Below are 14,890 nucleotides of genomic sequence, written 5' to 3' on the forward strand. Positions count from 1 at the left end.
GTGTTTAATTATATATTACCAAATGAAAGCGGAAAACATATAGGCTATAGAGCTCTAGATATACAGCTGTACAGGGCCAAAGTAAACAATTACAAGGGGAAGAATTTAGTGTATATACACGAGGACTACATTATGACAGGCAATTGTTGGACCAGGGTTTTTAACTAAATTTATATCACTACTCAACTCCGACTCTTTCCTTTGGCCAGCACAGACTTCTCAAGTCCACCCTGGCCTCCAAAACAACATTCAAGTTCAGCTTTCTCCATGAGGTCTTTACAACTAATTAAAATTACCTTGATGTCTTCTCACCAATACAAAAGTCAGTATCATAAATGTTTCACTCGCATATGTACTGTGCTGTATTAGTTTCAAGGTGCGTGTATGTATGTGTATGCGCATGTGTGTTTCTATGCACATGTGAATCTTGTCCCCCATGCAGGAGTTTGCACTTCTCCATGTGGGAAGCGTGGCCTCGTGCCTTTTTATTTCCCATGGTGCCTAAAGTTATTAAGCATGAAATGGTTCCACTGTAAAACTCCAGGCTGCAGCCAAAGGGGTTTTTAATGGGGTACACAGGAAGTATACTAGAATCCACGTTTTTACCTAGTGGGGGATTCATTTTCATCTTGGACCTAAGCTGGAATTTATTCTCTGAACCAAAAGCAGTAGAATATACACCTCGTCCTTGCAACTGCTCAGCAGAACACAGAAGCAGCAGACAAAGAACACTCAGAGAAGACTGCGAGTTGCCAGGCTGCTCAAATAGAGACAGAAGCCAGTCCTTGTATAATAAATACTAGCAGTGGCCAGTTAGCTGACAGCAAGGAGTGAAACAGCTTTCATATTGAACTACGTACAGTTTACAAAGACTCTATATTGAAATCTGAAAAGCAAGCAAAATGGAAACTGAGAATTTTCTACCAGTGGTAAGAATTTGATAAAATGACATGCTAATCCTAGTACAGAAGAGTTAGGGGTATAAAGAAAACAATATGGATGACAAATTGACAACACATAAAGAAAATTCATTTGTGCTGTACCTGAGTAGAGACATTTCACTAGTCTCACTGGGTTAATAATACAAAATTAGAAAAAGAATTTCCAAACTCTACTCAATATTATTTCTAGTTTGTTATGTATACGTATCCTTAAACGGAGGTAAACTCTAATGCAATTCTTATTTAATACTTTTCTTCCTAGAGCCTTGAGATAAAGAAACCCTCTAGGTATCATTAATGATAGAAATCTGAACCTAGTCACTTGTGGACATGATTCTGGTCCCTGTATTGAATATACCAGGGCAGCATTCTTTATAGAGGATCTCTGTGAGAAAACTTAGTCTCATCAGGTTACAATACACTAACAGCTGGCTGGGCAAACATGTCTGTTCACTAAATTCTTGTGGATTTGTTTAACCCCAAAAATTGCAAATATAGGAATTTCTTCTTTTGAGCTCAGTTCTAAACAGGATAAAACTACCTAATACTCTATACACATTTAAAAAAATTTTTTTAACGTTTATTTATTTTTGAGACAGAGAGAGACAGAGCATGAACGGGGGAGGGGCAGAGAGAGAGGGAGACACAGAACCCAAAGCGGGCTCCAGGCTCTGAGCTGTCAGCACAGAGCCCAACGCGGGGCTTGAACTCACGGACCGTGAGATCATGACCTGAGCCGAAGTCGGACGCTCAACCGACTGAGCCACCCAGGCGCCCCACTATACACATTTAAAAGAAAAAGGCAGGGGCGCCTGGGTGGCTCAGTAGGTTAAGCGTCCAACTTCAGCTCTGGTCATGATCTTGTGGTCCATGGGTTCAAACCCCACATTAGACTCTGTGCTGACAGCTCAGCTCTCTCTGACCCTCCCCTGCTCACGCTCTCTCTCAAAAATAAACATTAAAAAAGAAAAGAAAAAGACAGGGTGATGTTGGGTGCTTAATAACCTTGGAATTAAAAGAGAAAAAGAGCTGGATCTTCATGAACCTTAGAGGTGACATTTACATTACATTTACTCTAGGCTCAGAGTTTGAAATCCCAGCCAAAATAATCTTGTCAGTCACCCAGAGATTGTGAATGTCAGGATGGCTAACTTGCATTTTCTAAACTCATAAGAGGCCAACTTTGTTAATTTACTATGTTATAACTTAGAACTCTTGGTCACAGGTGACAAAAACCCCAATGTTAAGTTCGCTTAAACACAAAGGAAACGTATTGATTTAAATAACACAAGTAGTTTGGAGGTTTAGTTAGCTTGATGGTGAGATTCAAACAACATCAAAATTATCTGGTTCCCTAGCTTGAGTTGATTTCCCTCTACATGTTGGATTCATTTGCAGACATGATCTCTCCTCTTGAGTAAAAATTTATTACTGCAGCTTCAGACTTTACATCAGATGTGGAAGGGAGAGCATCTCTCTCCCAATAATCCAGGATTTTGTTGTGGTGATTCCCACAAGGTCATACACCTACCTGTGTACCAATCACCAGACCAAAGGGATGGGATGTGCAAAGTTATGTTAGCCAGTCCTGAAGCTGAAGGTGAGGTCCCACATGATTGTGTAGCAGAGAGGGAGTGTTCGTTATTCCTCGAAGGGAAAGCTATGCATTATTAGAAAGTAAGAAGGATGCTGGGGGCTGGGGGAAAGGTCATTTCATTATACAATAAAAAATACAACTGAACTAGCTGTTGACCTCAGCCTGAGAAGCACATTCTTTTTCCCTAAGCAAGCTAAAAATGTGGATACAAATTATCAGCATTTTTTTTTAGTAGACAAAGAATTTGATTGAAGGAAGTTATGTGATTCAAATATTTTGTGACGACAACCTGTCCTATTCCTCTTCATGTTGATTGTATGTTCTTAAGTGCTCTAAGCATTAGTTGCCTGGGGCCTTCCTGCAGTCCCATGTACCAGCTCCCACACCTGTTGTATGGAACTCTAGCTGGTTAAACAAACTCCATTTTAAATTTGAGGCAGCCAGTTCCCAGAAGAGATTCATTTTAGAACTCTAATACAAAACTCTAATGTCAGTCTGTTAGACTTTGGTGGATTCTACAGACTGGCACATTGCCTAGAGCATGATACTGATTTATTATTATTTTTCTTTCATTTTCTTGAAAATAATGTCTGTTCATTAAGTGTGTAACCTTAGGCAAATCATTTAATCTCTCTGGATCCCAGCTTTATCAATCGCAAATGAGATGAAATTCCATCCATCCTTTCCATATTCTTTATGACACTTTGTCACTAAAAGAGGTCATTAAATCGTCTCCTTTATTTTACATGTTGTGTATATTCATGTTATCCTCTTGCTAAGTTAGCACGTTAATATTAAATTCCAAATCTCAGTGGCTTGGAAGAAGAGAGGTTTATTTCTTACACATGGTACGTGTCAGCTGGGACTCTGCTCCTTATCATCCTCATTGAAAAACAAGGCTGGAGGAGAAGTCTGTACCCAGGAAATGTCAGTTTGATGGCAAAGGGACAGTAACTGGTGGAGCCCATGCCCTGTATAGATCACTTCTGCTCATGTTCCATTGACCAAAGCAAGTCACGTGACTAAGGAAGTATTAATGTGGTAGGAGGTGAACAGGCTCAGAAGGGAAAGCCTATGACAAAGAGCTGAAATACATAGTTCTCTCACAAGAAAGGATGACTCACTGCCCAAGTACATTAAAAACTTAAATTATATTGCCTTATATTACCTTATGTTGCTTTATTTTTAAATTTAAAAAAAAATTAATGTTTATTTATTTTTGAGAGAGAGAGAGAGAGAGACTACACACAAGCAGGGAGGGGCAGAGAGACAGGGAGACACAGAATCGGAAGCAGGCTCTAGGCTCTGAGCTGTCAGCACAGAGCCTGATGCAGGGCTTGAACTCACGGACCGTGAGATCATGACCTGAGCCAAAGTCTGACGCCTAACCCACTGAGCCACCCAGGTGCCCCTATGTTGCCTTATTTTGAATGTGAATTAGTAAGACACTTAAAAATATATTAGAACATTGTATAGCCCCATTTACAGTAAACTAAGTAGAGAGGCTGAGAATATGGGACTGCTCTGAGAAAAAAGAATGTCAAGTAGATTTTGCAGTGGTAATGAAACCTGTGGAGAAGAATAAAATAAGTATGAGCCCTGGGTTTGTGACTTGATCTTTACTCTGACTTCTCCTGGTTACCTTTCAAAATCTGAACTTCGGTGGCACAAATGATGATCCCTCAACAAACTGAATATCAAACATTCACCAAGTAAGTGATTGCTGCAAGATATAAGCAGATTTAGCACATATAAACATGATATGAAATTGTAATATTGATGTGGACATGAGGCTCTTTTTCCCCTGAAGGGCTGCTGTGACATCCAAGTCAATGTAATGCAACAGCTCTCGAAGTGTGGTCCAGGAGACCACAGAGTCAGCAGTCTTTGGGAATTTGTTAAAAATACAAAATTGGGGGCCCATCTTTCTACCCAGTGAATTGGAAGTCCTGGGGTTGAGATCCTGCCAAGCCCTCCAACTATTTCTGAAATTCACTAAAGTTTGGAAACCACTGGTCAGGGAGTATTCTTAAGCCTCTGGGACTTCAAACCTGAATAGGTGATAGCTTGGGTCTTGAGTGCTAATGGCACATCAGCACCTTTGCTTCTGTCTAATAGAATCTAGTGCTGTTTACAATCTTCATCTTCACCTGAAACAACGTAGCCTATATAGCCTAGTGTTCTAAAACTTCAACTAGATCGTTGACATGGATTAGTGTGAGAAATATTTCTATATCACCGCATATTTGCTTTAAAAATATGTTTTAGCTATTTGCCTCACTATGCCACTTTGACCAGTGTTATGTGATCTTGAAATAAAAAACCTTGTCTTATTTTAGGGTCTGCTTTGCCAAAAATATTTATGGCTTTCCCAGCTTTGCCAGGATAGGAAAGCTGCAGGGGTTTGGTTTATAGCAAGCCGACTTGTGTAGGTCAAGGAGGCCTGTGGAAAAATCTGAACTGTGCCTCTTTCCCAAACCAAATTCAGGCCATGATCCAAGAAAAGGGAAATAAACACTCAGGTGAAGAATTGTTCATTTCTTCTGGAATATTTAAAAGATCTTTCCTAAGAAGACTTGATTTAAGATCAGAGAAATAGGATTAAAAATAAAGCTTTAGTGGAAATTGGTGAGTTTAATATTTGGGATTGGATAATTAGATAGTGCTGGGTTCCTAGCCTGTTTGAAATCTTCAGATCATTTTGGGATAATTCCTTTTTAGCAAAGTATAGTTCCTTACTTACGTTAGCACAGATATATTACTGACTGAACCTCCCATTGTTATTCTGGTTAATGTTTCTGAATATACTTTGGGTATTTTTGTAGATTTCTTTAAAAAAACTTCTGTCTATTTTAGAAAACTATGTTATTTTTTTAAATAGAAGGATGACTTCTATAACTGAAAATTTTTATGCTAAGATTTATGCTTTCTACTTGGAAGTGTTTACAGTTCATGCATTTAGATGCTTGCCTGACATTTTTACTTAGTCATTGTTGTATTTTGCACAATTTCTTTCCTTTAGAAGAAGGTACTAGGGGGAGGACATAAAGATATGGTAATATATTGATAGTTAACATGAAAATGAAAAAAAAGGGTAAAGAATACCTTTTCAAGATCATATTAATAATCCGATTTTCCCAGGACATATCAGTCTGGAAGCTGACATGAATAGGGTGCTACAATGAAAGAATACAGGGAAAAATAATAACAATAAAAAATGTATTTCTAGCAACTGCCATCGCTGCTATAGCACCTCCTGGCATCCCTGTGTGTCTTTCTCTGTGCCATCCATCACATCGCTGGTGTTGACACTCCCTTTGTGACGTCATTCACATTACAATACAGCCTTGCCTTCATTTCAGTTTCAAAAGCACTTACAGTGAAGTAAAGACAAGTACCTTCTCACGATTAAACTCTACAGATGTGTTCCTTCTTTTCCCACAGTAGCACTCTTTCCCCCTATTTGATTTACTGATCCAGTCTCTTACAGCCTCCTTCCCCAAAGAGTCTGGCACAGGTTTCCCGAGGGCTGTTCCAGGAGACAATTTGTGTGACACATTATTTTGCTTCTTTCTTCCCCTCTTGTTCCCAGTGTGTTCCAACTCAGATTCAAAAACAGTCCTACCAGGCATGAGCTTTTTTTGTTGTTTTTTTTTCAAATATATACAGTCCCTGAGAGGTAAAGAGTACACCATTTTTGCCTAAATGCTTTTAAAAAGCAATTTAGGAATCGGGTCCTGAGTTTAGGCCCTGTGTTGGGCTCCATGCTGGGCAAGGAGCCCACTTAATAAAATAAAATAAAAAAATAAATAAAATAAAATAAAGCATTTGCTATTTTTAAATGTTTGTTTATTTACTTATTTTGAGAGAGAGAGAGAATATAAGTGGGGTAGAGACAGAGAGAGAGGGAGAGAGAATCCCAAGCAGGCTCCGCACTATCAGCACAGACCCCAATGTGGGGCTCAATCCCATGAACTGTGAGATCATGATCTGAGCTGAAATCAAGAGTCAGACACTTAACTGATGGAGCCACCCAGTCACCTCTAAAATACATTTTAAAAAAAGAAAATACCATTTATATAATTTCAATAGTCATTATAGGGCCCAGAGTAGGGGGTGTTGAGTTAGCTTGGGAGTAAAAGAATCACAAGGCTTTGTCATGGTCATCTCTTACTTGATTATTGGTGCCTATTATGGACTAAATGTTTGTGTTTCCCCAAAATTCATATGTTGAAATCCTGACTCCCAATGTCATAGCATTAGGAGGTGAGACCTTTGGAAATGAATTAGATCATAAGGGTAGAACACTCATAAATGGGATCACAGAGGGGCTTCTGGTTGGCTCAGTCAGTTAAGCATCTGACTTTGATTTCTGCTCAGGTCGTGATCTCACAGTTCATGAGAAAGCCCTGAGTTGGGCTCTGGGCTGACAATGTGGAGCCTACTTAGGATTCTCTCTCTCTCTCTCTCTCCTCTCTCCTCCCCTCCCCCTGCTCATTTGTTCTCTCTCTTTCTCAAAATAAATAAACCTAAAAAAATAATAACAAATGGGACCACAGAGAGACTGTGGGGAGCTCTCTCCACTCTTTTGCATGTGAGGACACAGGGAGAAGTCAGCTATCTGCAACCAGGAAGTGGGTTCTCACTGGATACCCAATTGGCTAATGTTTTGATCTTGGACTTCTAGCCTCCAGAACTGTGAGAAATAAATGTTTGTTGTGTAAGCCATCTAGTCTATGATATATTTGTTATCAAAACCCAAGCTAAGACAGTACCCAAAAATACGGTGCCAGGGAGGAGCAAAATGACCAAAGGGCAAAAACTTAAATAAGATCACGATCCAAGATAGTAGGTAAAATATTTTATTGAATGAAGTATGGCAGTGGGGAAGGAGCTTAGAATGAAACATTCATTGAAGAATAGAATCAGGAGACATTAAAGACTCCAATGGGTCCAAGAGAGGTTCAGAAGCACAGAGATCCATAAGCACACAAGCACTGTCTATGACAGCGGTCTTCTTATGCACAAGATGAGGAATTTAAAGTAAAAGCTATTCCAGACCTATTAATATAGTCTTTTACTATCCTTTGCATTATTTAGAGATTGGGAGCTTCCTTAGACTTGACTTTGGGTGTAAGCTGCTCTATCCATTTAATTCAACTTTGATCAACACTGAATCAACCATTCCTTCCTTTATTTTAACCTTTCTTTCATATACTGGTTGCTTCTCTCTGTGTTGCATTTATGTGTAATCTTCACCCCCACTTTCCACCTTACCTACACTTCATGATTTACAGTCTTGTAAATCTTACTAACTGATTGTCTACCCTGAGCTAAAACACCAATGGTGAAGAAGCATCACTAACTCTCAAAGTTGTTGATCTTTTTCATTTTCAAATGGCTTTGATTGTTAGAAATGTCTTCCTTCTGATCACAAAAGCATGTACTCTACAATATGATTGTGCAAGTAAAATGTGGTTTCTTTACTACATCAATGGCTGCACTGATGTCTATAATACCTGCCTACTACACACACAGACATTCCAGAAAATATGGACACTGCAGACTTACAAATGGATGATATTTCTGTCTCTTTTGATTCAAAGCAGAATATTCATTATTTCTAAATTGCACCTTCCTTGCAGGCTGGTTTCAACAATACATTTTTGATGACTGAATTTCCTTAGGTAATTGCCCAGTCTTTCAGGTTTTGCTCCTGTTTCTTTGTTCCCCCAAGATGGTATCTAAGTAGATGAGGACAGCTTACTGTATTTCCCTGTCATCAGGGAAGAAGGTTCCTCATATTCATATGGTATCCTCCAGATTATCTAGTCTCTGATGTGAAAGTGCAATATAGTCTGCCTCTTGGTATTGAAAATTTTGAGGGATGAATGGTCCCATATAGTATTACAGGCAAATATGAAAGTACTCAACACTGCAGCCCATGAGCTTGGCAATTTTACCCCCATTGTGAAAGAGCCCACCCATGATAACCTCTTTAATTTAATGTCTCTGTTCATCTACTGGTGCTGCCAGCACATCTGCGGCCCCTTACTAGGACATGTGGGAACCATTGGGGTCCCTAAACACAAAATATAGGCCAAGGGAAACCAGGAACATGGCTACAACTTGGTAGATATCCAATATCCACAAATGCCTCTGAGGTATCTTTTCTTAGCAATGTTTGTTATGGCGCTAAGCTAAACCCTGTCACCTTCTTTGGGACCTGAAGCTCCCCATTGCTAAACGGGGGGAAACTATCCCTATTTCTAACATTCACAATCATTGTCACTCCTTAAAAAATTTTTTTTACTGTTTATTCATTTTTGAGAGACAGAAACAGAGATTGAGAGGGAGAGGGATGGAGAGAGAGGGAGACACAGAATCTGAAGCAGGCTCCAGGCTCTGAGCTGTCAGCACAGAGTCCAACATGGGGCTTGAACCCACAAAATGTGAGATCATGACCTGAGCTGAAGTCAGATGCCTAACCGACTGAGCCACCCAGGCACCCTGTCACTCCTTTTAAAGCTCAGCCAATTGAGAAGAGTGTCTAACCCTTTTGCTCTACTCTGTCTCCTTTCTTCCACAATCCCTGAAATGTGATGCTTTTCTCTACCTAATATCTGTCCAGGTTTGCAAGCCTAATAGCCAGCAATGTGCTGACAAATGTTTAACAACTGGCACTTTGTGGGAAGAAAACTAATTTGTAGGGTTTGCAGAATTTCATGGGGTAAGTGCTCCTACACAGCCAATTTCTAGCTACCAACATGATGTCTCTAAATGAGTTATGGAGTGATGCATATAACTAGGTCTTGGAAGCCAGTACCAGCCCACCCCAGCACACCTGCTTAAGGTCTAATGATCACACACTAAGCAGAGGATTTGCTGTACAATTATCTGTGATCTGAATCTTTTAGCTTTCCTAAATTGATAGACTAACAATATTCTTTTTCTCCCTTTTTATTCCAGTTGAGCTGCAACTACAGTGCATATTCAGGGAGGATTATGTTTTGTTTCATGTATTTATCAAATTTTCCATTGTTTCAGGAAACTTTCATGGTATTTGAGCAGCCAACAAATCACACCTTTGTGAATCTGTTGGTTCATGACCTTGGGAATTCCTGGGTAGGATTTGAAAGTGGCCCTTGTAAACAGAGAGCAGGGGGAGATGAAAGAAAGGTCAGAACACTCCAGATTGGTAGGTGACAGCTTCAGTAAGCAAGGGAAGTTACACTCAAGCCTTGTCTTGAGTGACTGCAAGATCTTCTTGGATCTTTACACCCACCCCCTCAGAGTCTTGAGTTTATACAGAGGACTTAACCAGGTTCAGTCACACATCCAGTCCAGATGGTCTCCTTAACACATTACTCTCTCAAGGTTGCATTCCCAAAGTGGCTCCTAGTGTGGGCACAGTGGGCAGAACATACATTCCAAGGACAGGGGAGGGGCTGGAGCCTCTGATTGCCCAGCTCTCAGGCCAACCTGCTGTCACATACTCTCAATGACTTCCTCTGATTCAATCTGCATTTATCTCTCGAGATTTGTGTCAACTGGTATTACAGGCAAAATTCCATGATTTCTCCTTATATAGTGAAACCCAATAATTGACATATTGAAGTATACATTAATTTATCATAAAATTTTCTCCTTTATAGTTTTTCCAAACTGACAAGTGTGTTTGTAATATATTTAAAGTGCACAATATGATGATTTGATGTATATATGCATTGTGAAGGATTCTCCCCCATCAAGTTAATCAACACCTCCATCACCTCACACATTTACCCTTTTTTATTTTATTTTATTTATTTTATTTTATTTTATTTTATTATTTTATTTTATTATTTTATTTTATTATTATTTATTTTTTGTTAAATTTTTAATCTTTATTCCTTTTTGAGAGAGAAACAGAGTGTGAGCAGGGAAGGAGCAGAGACAGAGGGAGACACACAATCCGAAGCAGGCTCCAGGCCCCGAGCCATCGGCACAGAGCCCGACGCAGGGCTCAAACCCACAAACCGTGAGATCATGACCTGAGCTGAAGTCGGACGCTCAACCGACTGAGCCACCACGTGTCCCTATTTTATTTTATTTTAATTAATTAATTTTGGTGAGAACATTTATGCTCTACTCTCTTGGAAAATTTTAATTATACAATATAGTATTATATCAGCTACAGTTATCATGTTATACATTAAATCTTCAAACTTTATCCATCTTATAACTGAAAGTTTATACCTTCTAACCAATCTACTCCTATTTCCCACATACCCTAGCCCTTTGGCAAGCACTGTTCTGTTTCTGCATTTCTTTGTTTTAGATTCCATGCAAGTGATACCATGCAGTATTTGTCTTTCTCTGTCTGACTTATTTCATTAGCATAATGCCCTCCAAATCCATCCATGTTGTTGTACATGATGGGATTTTCTTCTCTTTTTTTAGGATGGAAAAATTCTCCTCGTGTGTGTGTGTGTGTGTGTGTGTGTCCTATTTTATTTATTTAGTCATCTTGCCGATAAACATTTAGGTTGTTTCCATCCTTGACTATTGTGAATAAAAGCCAGATATAACCTGCAATTTCTTTTTCCAAAAAATAAACGTTGCAAAAAACATGGAAATACAGATCTCTTTAAGATAATAGTTTCATTTCCTTTGGCTGTAGGACCAGGAGTGATATTGCTGGATAATAGGGTGGTTCCATTTTTAATTTCTTGAGGAAGCTTTATGCCATTTTCTGTAGTGTCTGGGTCATCTCATACCACCAATAACAGGGCACAATGGTTCCCTTTTCTCCACAGTCTTGCCAGAATTCGTTATCTCTCATCTTTTTGATAGTAGGTATCATAACAGGTTTTAGGTACCTCCCTTATATGAAGACTGGGAATTACAAATTATCTAGGTGGGTAGGTTACATTAGTAATGAATTTTATTTTGGTAAAGGTGACTGTTTTAGATTAGGATCCCCAATAAGCAGGCCCTGAGAAAGGATTTGAATGCAAGGAGTGTTTTTGGGAAGTAATCCCCAGGATGCACTGGCAGGGAGGTGTGGAGTGAAACAAGAGAGGAAGGGACAGGAGAGCAGGTGCATTAAAAAGCAAGTTAGCTTCCATGAGCCCCTGAAGCACCATCTCTTTGGAAGCTTCTGAGAGAGTGTGCAGAACACCACCATCTCTCAACTATCACACCTGAGATGTTAGGAAACTAGAGTGTAAGTTATCCATTGCCATTTGTCATTGACTGGGGGCAACTGCCAGGGACTCTGGCTCCCCAGCACTTTTGGCCTGATTCATGTATGGATCAAGCATGGACCTGTGGCTACAGAAAGACCTCAGGCAGAGGGGCACAAGTGTTAACACAAAGAGATTTGTAGGCAATTTTAGGGCAAGTGCTGATAAGAGGGACACGACCAATGTCTGCTCCAGTCCACCCCTTGTACCACCACATCCACTCAGGCCCTGCCTGAAGTTATCTGTTTTGTAACTGATTCCACAAAGTTCTGGCAAGTCTCTCTCTCTCTCTCTCACACACGCATACACACACACACACACACACACACACACACACATACACACACATAATTTCCGAAACAAAACTACCTCATTTATTACCCATTTTATTTTTATTTTTTAAAATTTATTTATTGAGACAGAGAGAGAGAGAGAGAGAGGGTAGGTGAAGGGCAGAGAGAGAGGGAGAGAGACTCCCAAGCAGGCTCAGCACTGTCAGCACAGAGCCCGATGTGGGGGCTCGAACTCACCAACTGTGAGTGAGAACATGACCTGAGCTGAAACCAAGAGTCAGACGCTTAACCAACTGAGCCACCCAGGTGCTCCTCCACCGCCTGTTTTAGAGTCTCCTCACTTTCAGACAGCACTTGTCCTGGCTTACGTCTCCCACCTGGTTGGACAACACAGACCTAGGTCCTCGGTGCATTGTCTTGAAGATGTCAGATTATCCCCTGAGATGGAACGCACCAGGAGGCTCCACAGTGAATTCCATGAGTTCTAGCCATGTTCCTCTCTGCTCCCAGTATGCAGCACAACCCTATCAGCTCATGACAATCATTATAGTAACTCTTTTCTTTGCCCGCTCTTCTATTGGCATGGGATGCCCAATATGCCTGGATAGCAGCCAAAGTTCTAGGTGCAGTGAAGGCTCTGCCCCGCCACCCTTCCCTCCCCCATTGTCTGTGCCCTTATGAGGTCATTCTCCATTCTATCCTGCTAACATGTTCTGGCCTGCCACAGTGTGTGAGACTAGCGCTCGCTGCAACCAGAAAACGTCCCCTGGCAGAGATCAGCAATCAGAAGTCACTGGTGTGTACAACCAAGGGATATGGGAGAGAAGTGACAGCATCTGTTACACTTATGCTACAAAGTATTTGTTATGGGGGGGGGGGGTATGATCTTGTGGTTTATAAGAAAGACATATTTGTTCTTATGGCACAGAGCTCCTAAAGCTCTTGGAATTTCCTAAGTGATGAGAGTGATAAAAGTCTCTTTTGTTATGTTAATGAGACAGCTCTCGGAAAGCACCTAAGGATAGGTGCAGAATCAACCAGGTGCTTTGAGAGTTGGAACTCTCAGCCCCATCCCCAACCTCTAGGGAGTGGAGAGGGGCTGGAGGTTGAATTAATCACCAATGGCCAATGATTATAATCATGCCTATGGAATAAAGACACCACAAAAACGCAAAAGGAGAAAGACTGGAGAGCTTCCAGGTTAGTGAGCGTGTGAAGTTCAGGGACAGTGGCATACTCAGAGAACATGGGAGCTCTGCACCATTTCCCCACACTTTGCCCTATGCATCTCTTCTATCGGCTGTTCCTGAGTTACATCCTTTTATTATTTATTTATTTATTTATTTAAATGTTTATTCATTTTTTGAGAGAGAGATGGAGACAGAGCATGTTTGGGGGAGGTGCAAAGAGAGAGGAGGAGACAGAATCCAATGCAGCCTCCAGGCTCTGAGCTGTCTGCACAGAGCCCAACACGGGGCACGAACCTACAAACTGCGAGATCATGACCTGAGCAGAAGTCTGACGCTTAACCCACTGAGCCACCCATGCACCCCGAATTAATGGACCCGTAATCTTGTAGGTAAAGCATGTCCCTGAGTTCTGTGAGCTGCTCCAGCAAATTAATAGAACCCAAGGAGGAGGTCATTGAATCGATCAGCTAATCTATAGCTGATTGACCAGAAGCACATGTGACAAACAGGGCTTCAAGGTCAGAAGACTGGGGGGGGGGGAAGGAATGGGGGAGTCTTGTAGGACTGACCCCTTAACCTGTGGGATCTGATACTATCTCTGGGTAGATAGTGTCAGAACTGAAGTGAATTGTAGACGCCTTGCTGTTGTCTGAGAACTGCTTGCTTGGTAGTATGGGAGAAAAAAGTCACACTGGAGTGTGATAATAGATATAAGGTAAAGAACCACTGGCTATACTATGACCTATACATTTATGTACCTAATTGCATTTGATAGCTGGACTCTAAATCTTTTATCACTCAAGATATCCCTTATTTTATTTTATCCTTCATGTTATCATTTGGACATCAAAAATCTTTACATAAGGAAGTCCTGGGGACAGAGAAAAGGAAATAAAGCAGAGCAGACATAACCAGTGTCCTCCCAATTTTCAGGACCTCTTCAATAAGGACAGAGAAATACAGCTGTAAAAGTGAGCAGGACTTGAAGAGCTCAGTTACTGAGTACAACGTGTGAGTTTTCCGCAATCAAGTGGTAACAGAGAGTAGTCTGTTCAGATCCCACTTAGCTCTACTGCTTGGGTGCAAGAGGGAACTTATTTTAGCCGTCGGCCCAAATATATTGGTTAAATTATTACCATTTTAATTTGGAGGCAGCTGAGAAAATATATGGCAATTACCCCCAGTGACCACTAGATTCAAGATGTCTTTTCATTCATTAATTATTAAGGATTGGGCTTTTGTAAGAGGAGGTGATGGTGACCTCTCTCTCTCCCTCTCCCTCTCCCCCCCCCTTTCATTTAACACCTCTTTCATAGAGGTGCTGTGAGGATTTCTGCCTGTGTGGTAATGAGGTTCAGTAGCCTGCTTTGAATTTGTCAGTGGAAAAGGTGTTATAAAATTTTAAAGTAAAAAATATACTACTACTAATAAGGATGTTGATCTTGAAATGCAATATGAAAACCAGAGACTGGAAATTTAAAATTTGTAATGAAATGCTCTAAAGCTGTGATCTCTTCAGACCTCTGGAGTTCAGCAGGGGTGGGCCCAGGGAAGACTTGGATGGAAGAAGATGCAGGATGTGGTGGCGGTGATTCAGTAGGTGGCCCTCTTCCATCCCAAGGTGGTCCGGAGCCAGCTCCCA

At 40.7% G+C, this 14,890-nt stretch overlaps 1 protein-coding gene across 1 annotated transcript in view; it reads left to right on the forward strand.

Annotated features, from left to right (window-relative positions):
• The window catches only part of PDE3A (phosphodiesterase 3A), a 537,920-nt gene that overhangs the window by 196,363 nt on the left and 326,667 nt on the right, over positions 1-14,890 (forward strand). The gene's annotated exons all lie outside the window — the stretch shown is intronic.

Source organism: Felis catus, chromosome B4 (assembly GCF_018350175.1).
Source record: "Felis catus isolate Fca126 chromosome B4, F.catus_Fca126_mat1.0, whole genome shotgun sequence".
In the NCBI taxonomy this organism is placed as follows: Eukaryota; Metazoa; Chordata; class Mammalia; order Carnivora; family Felidae; genus Felis; species Felis catus.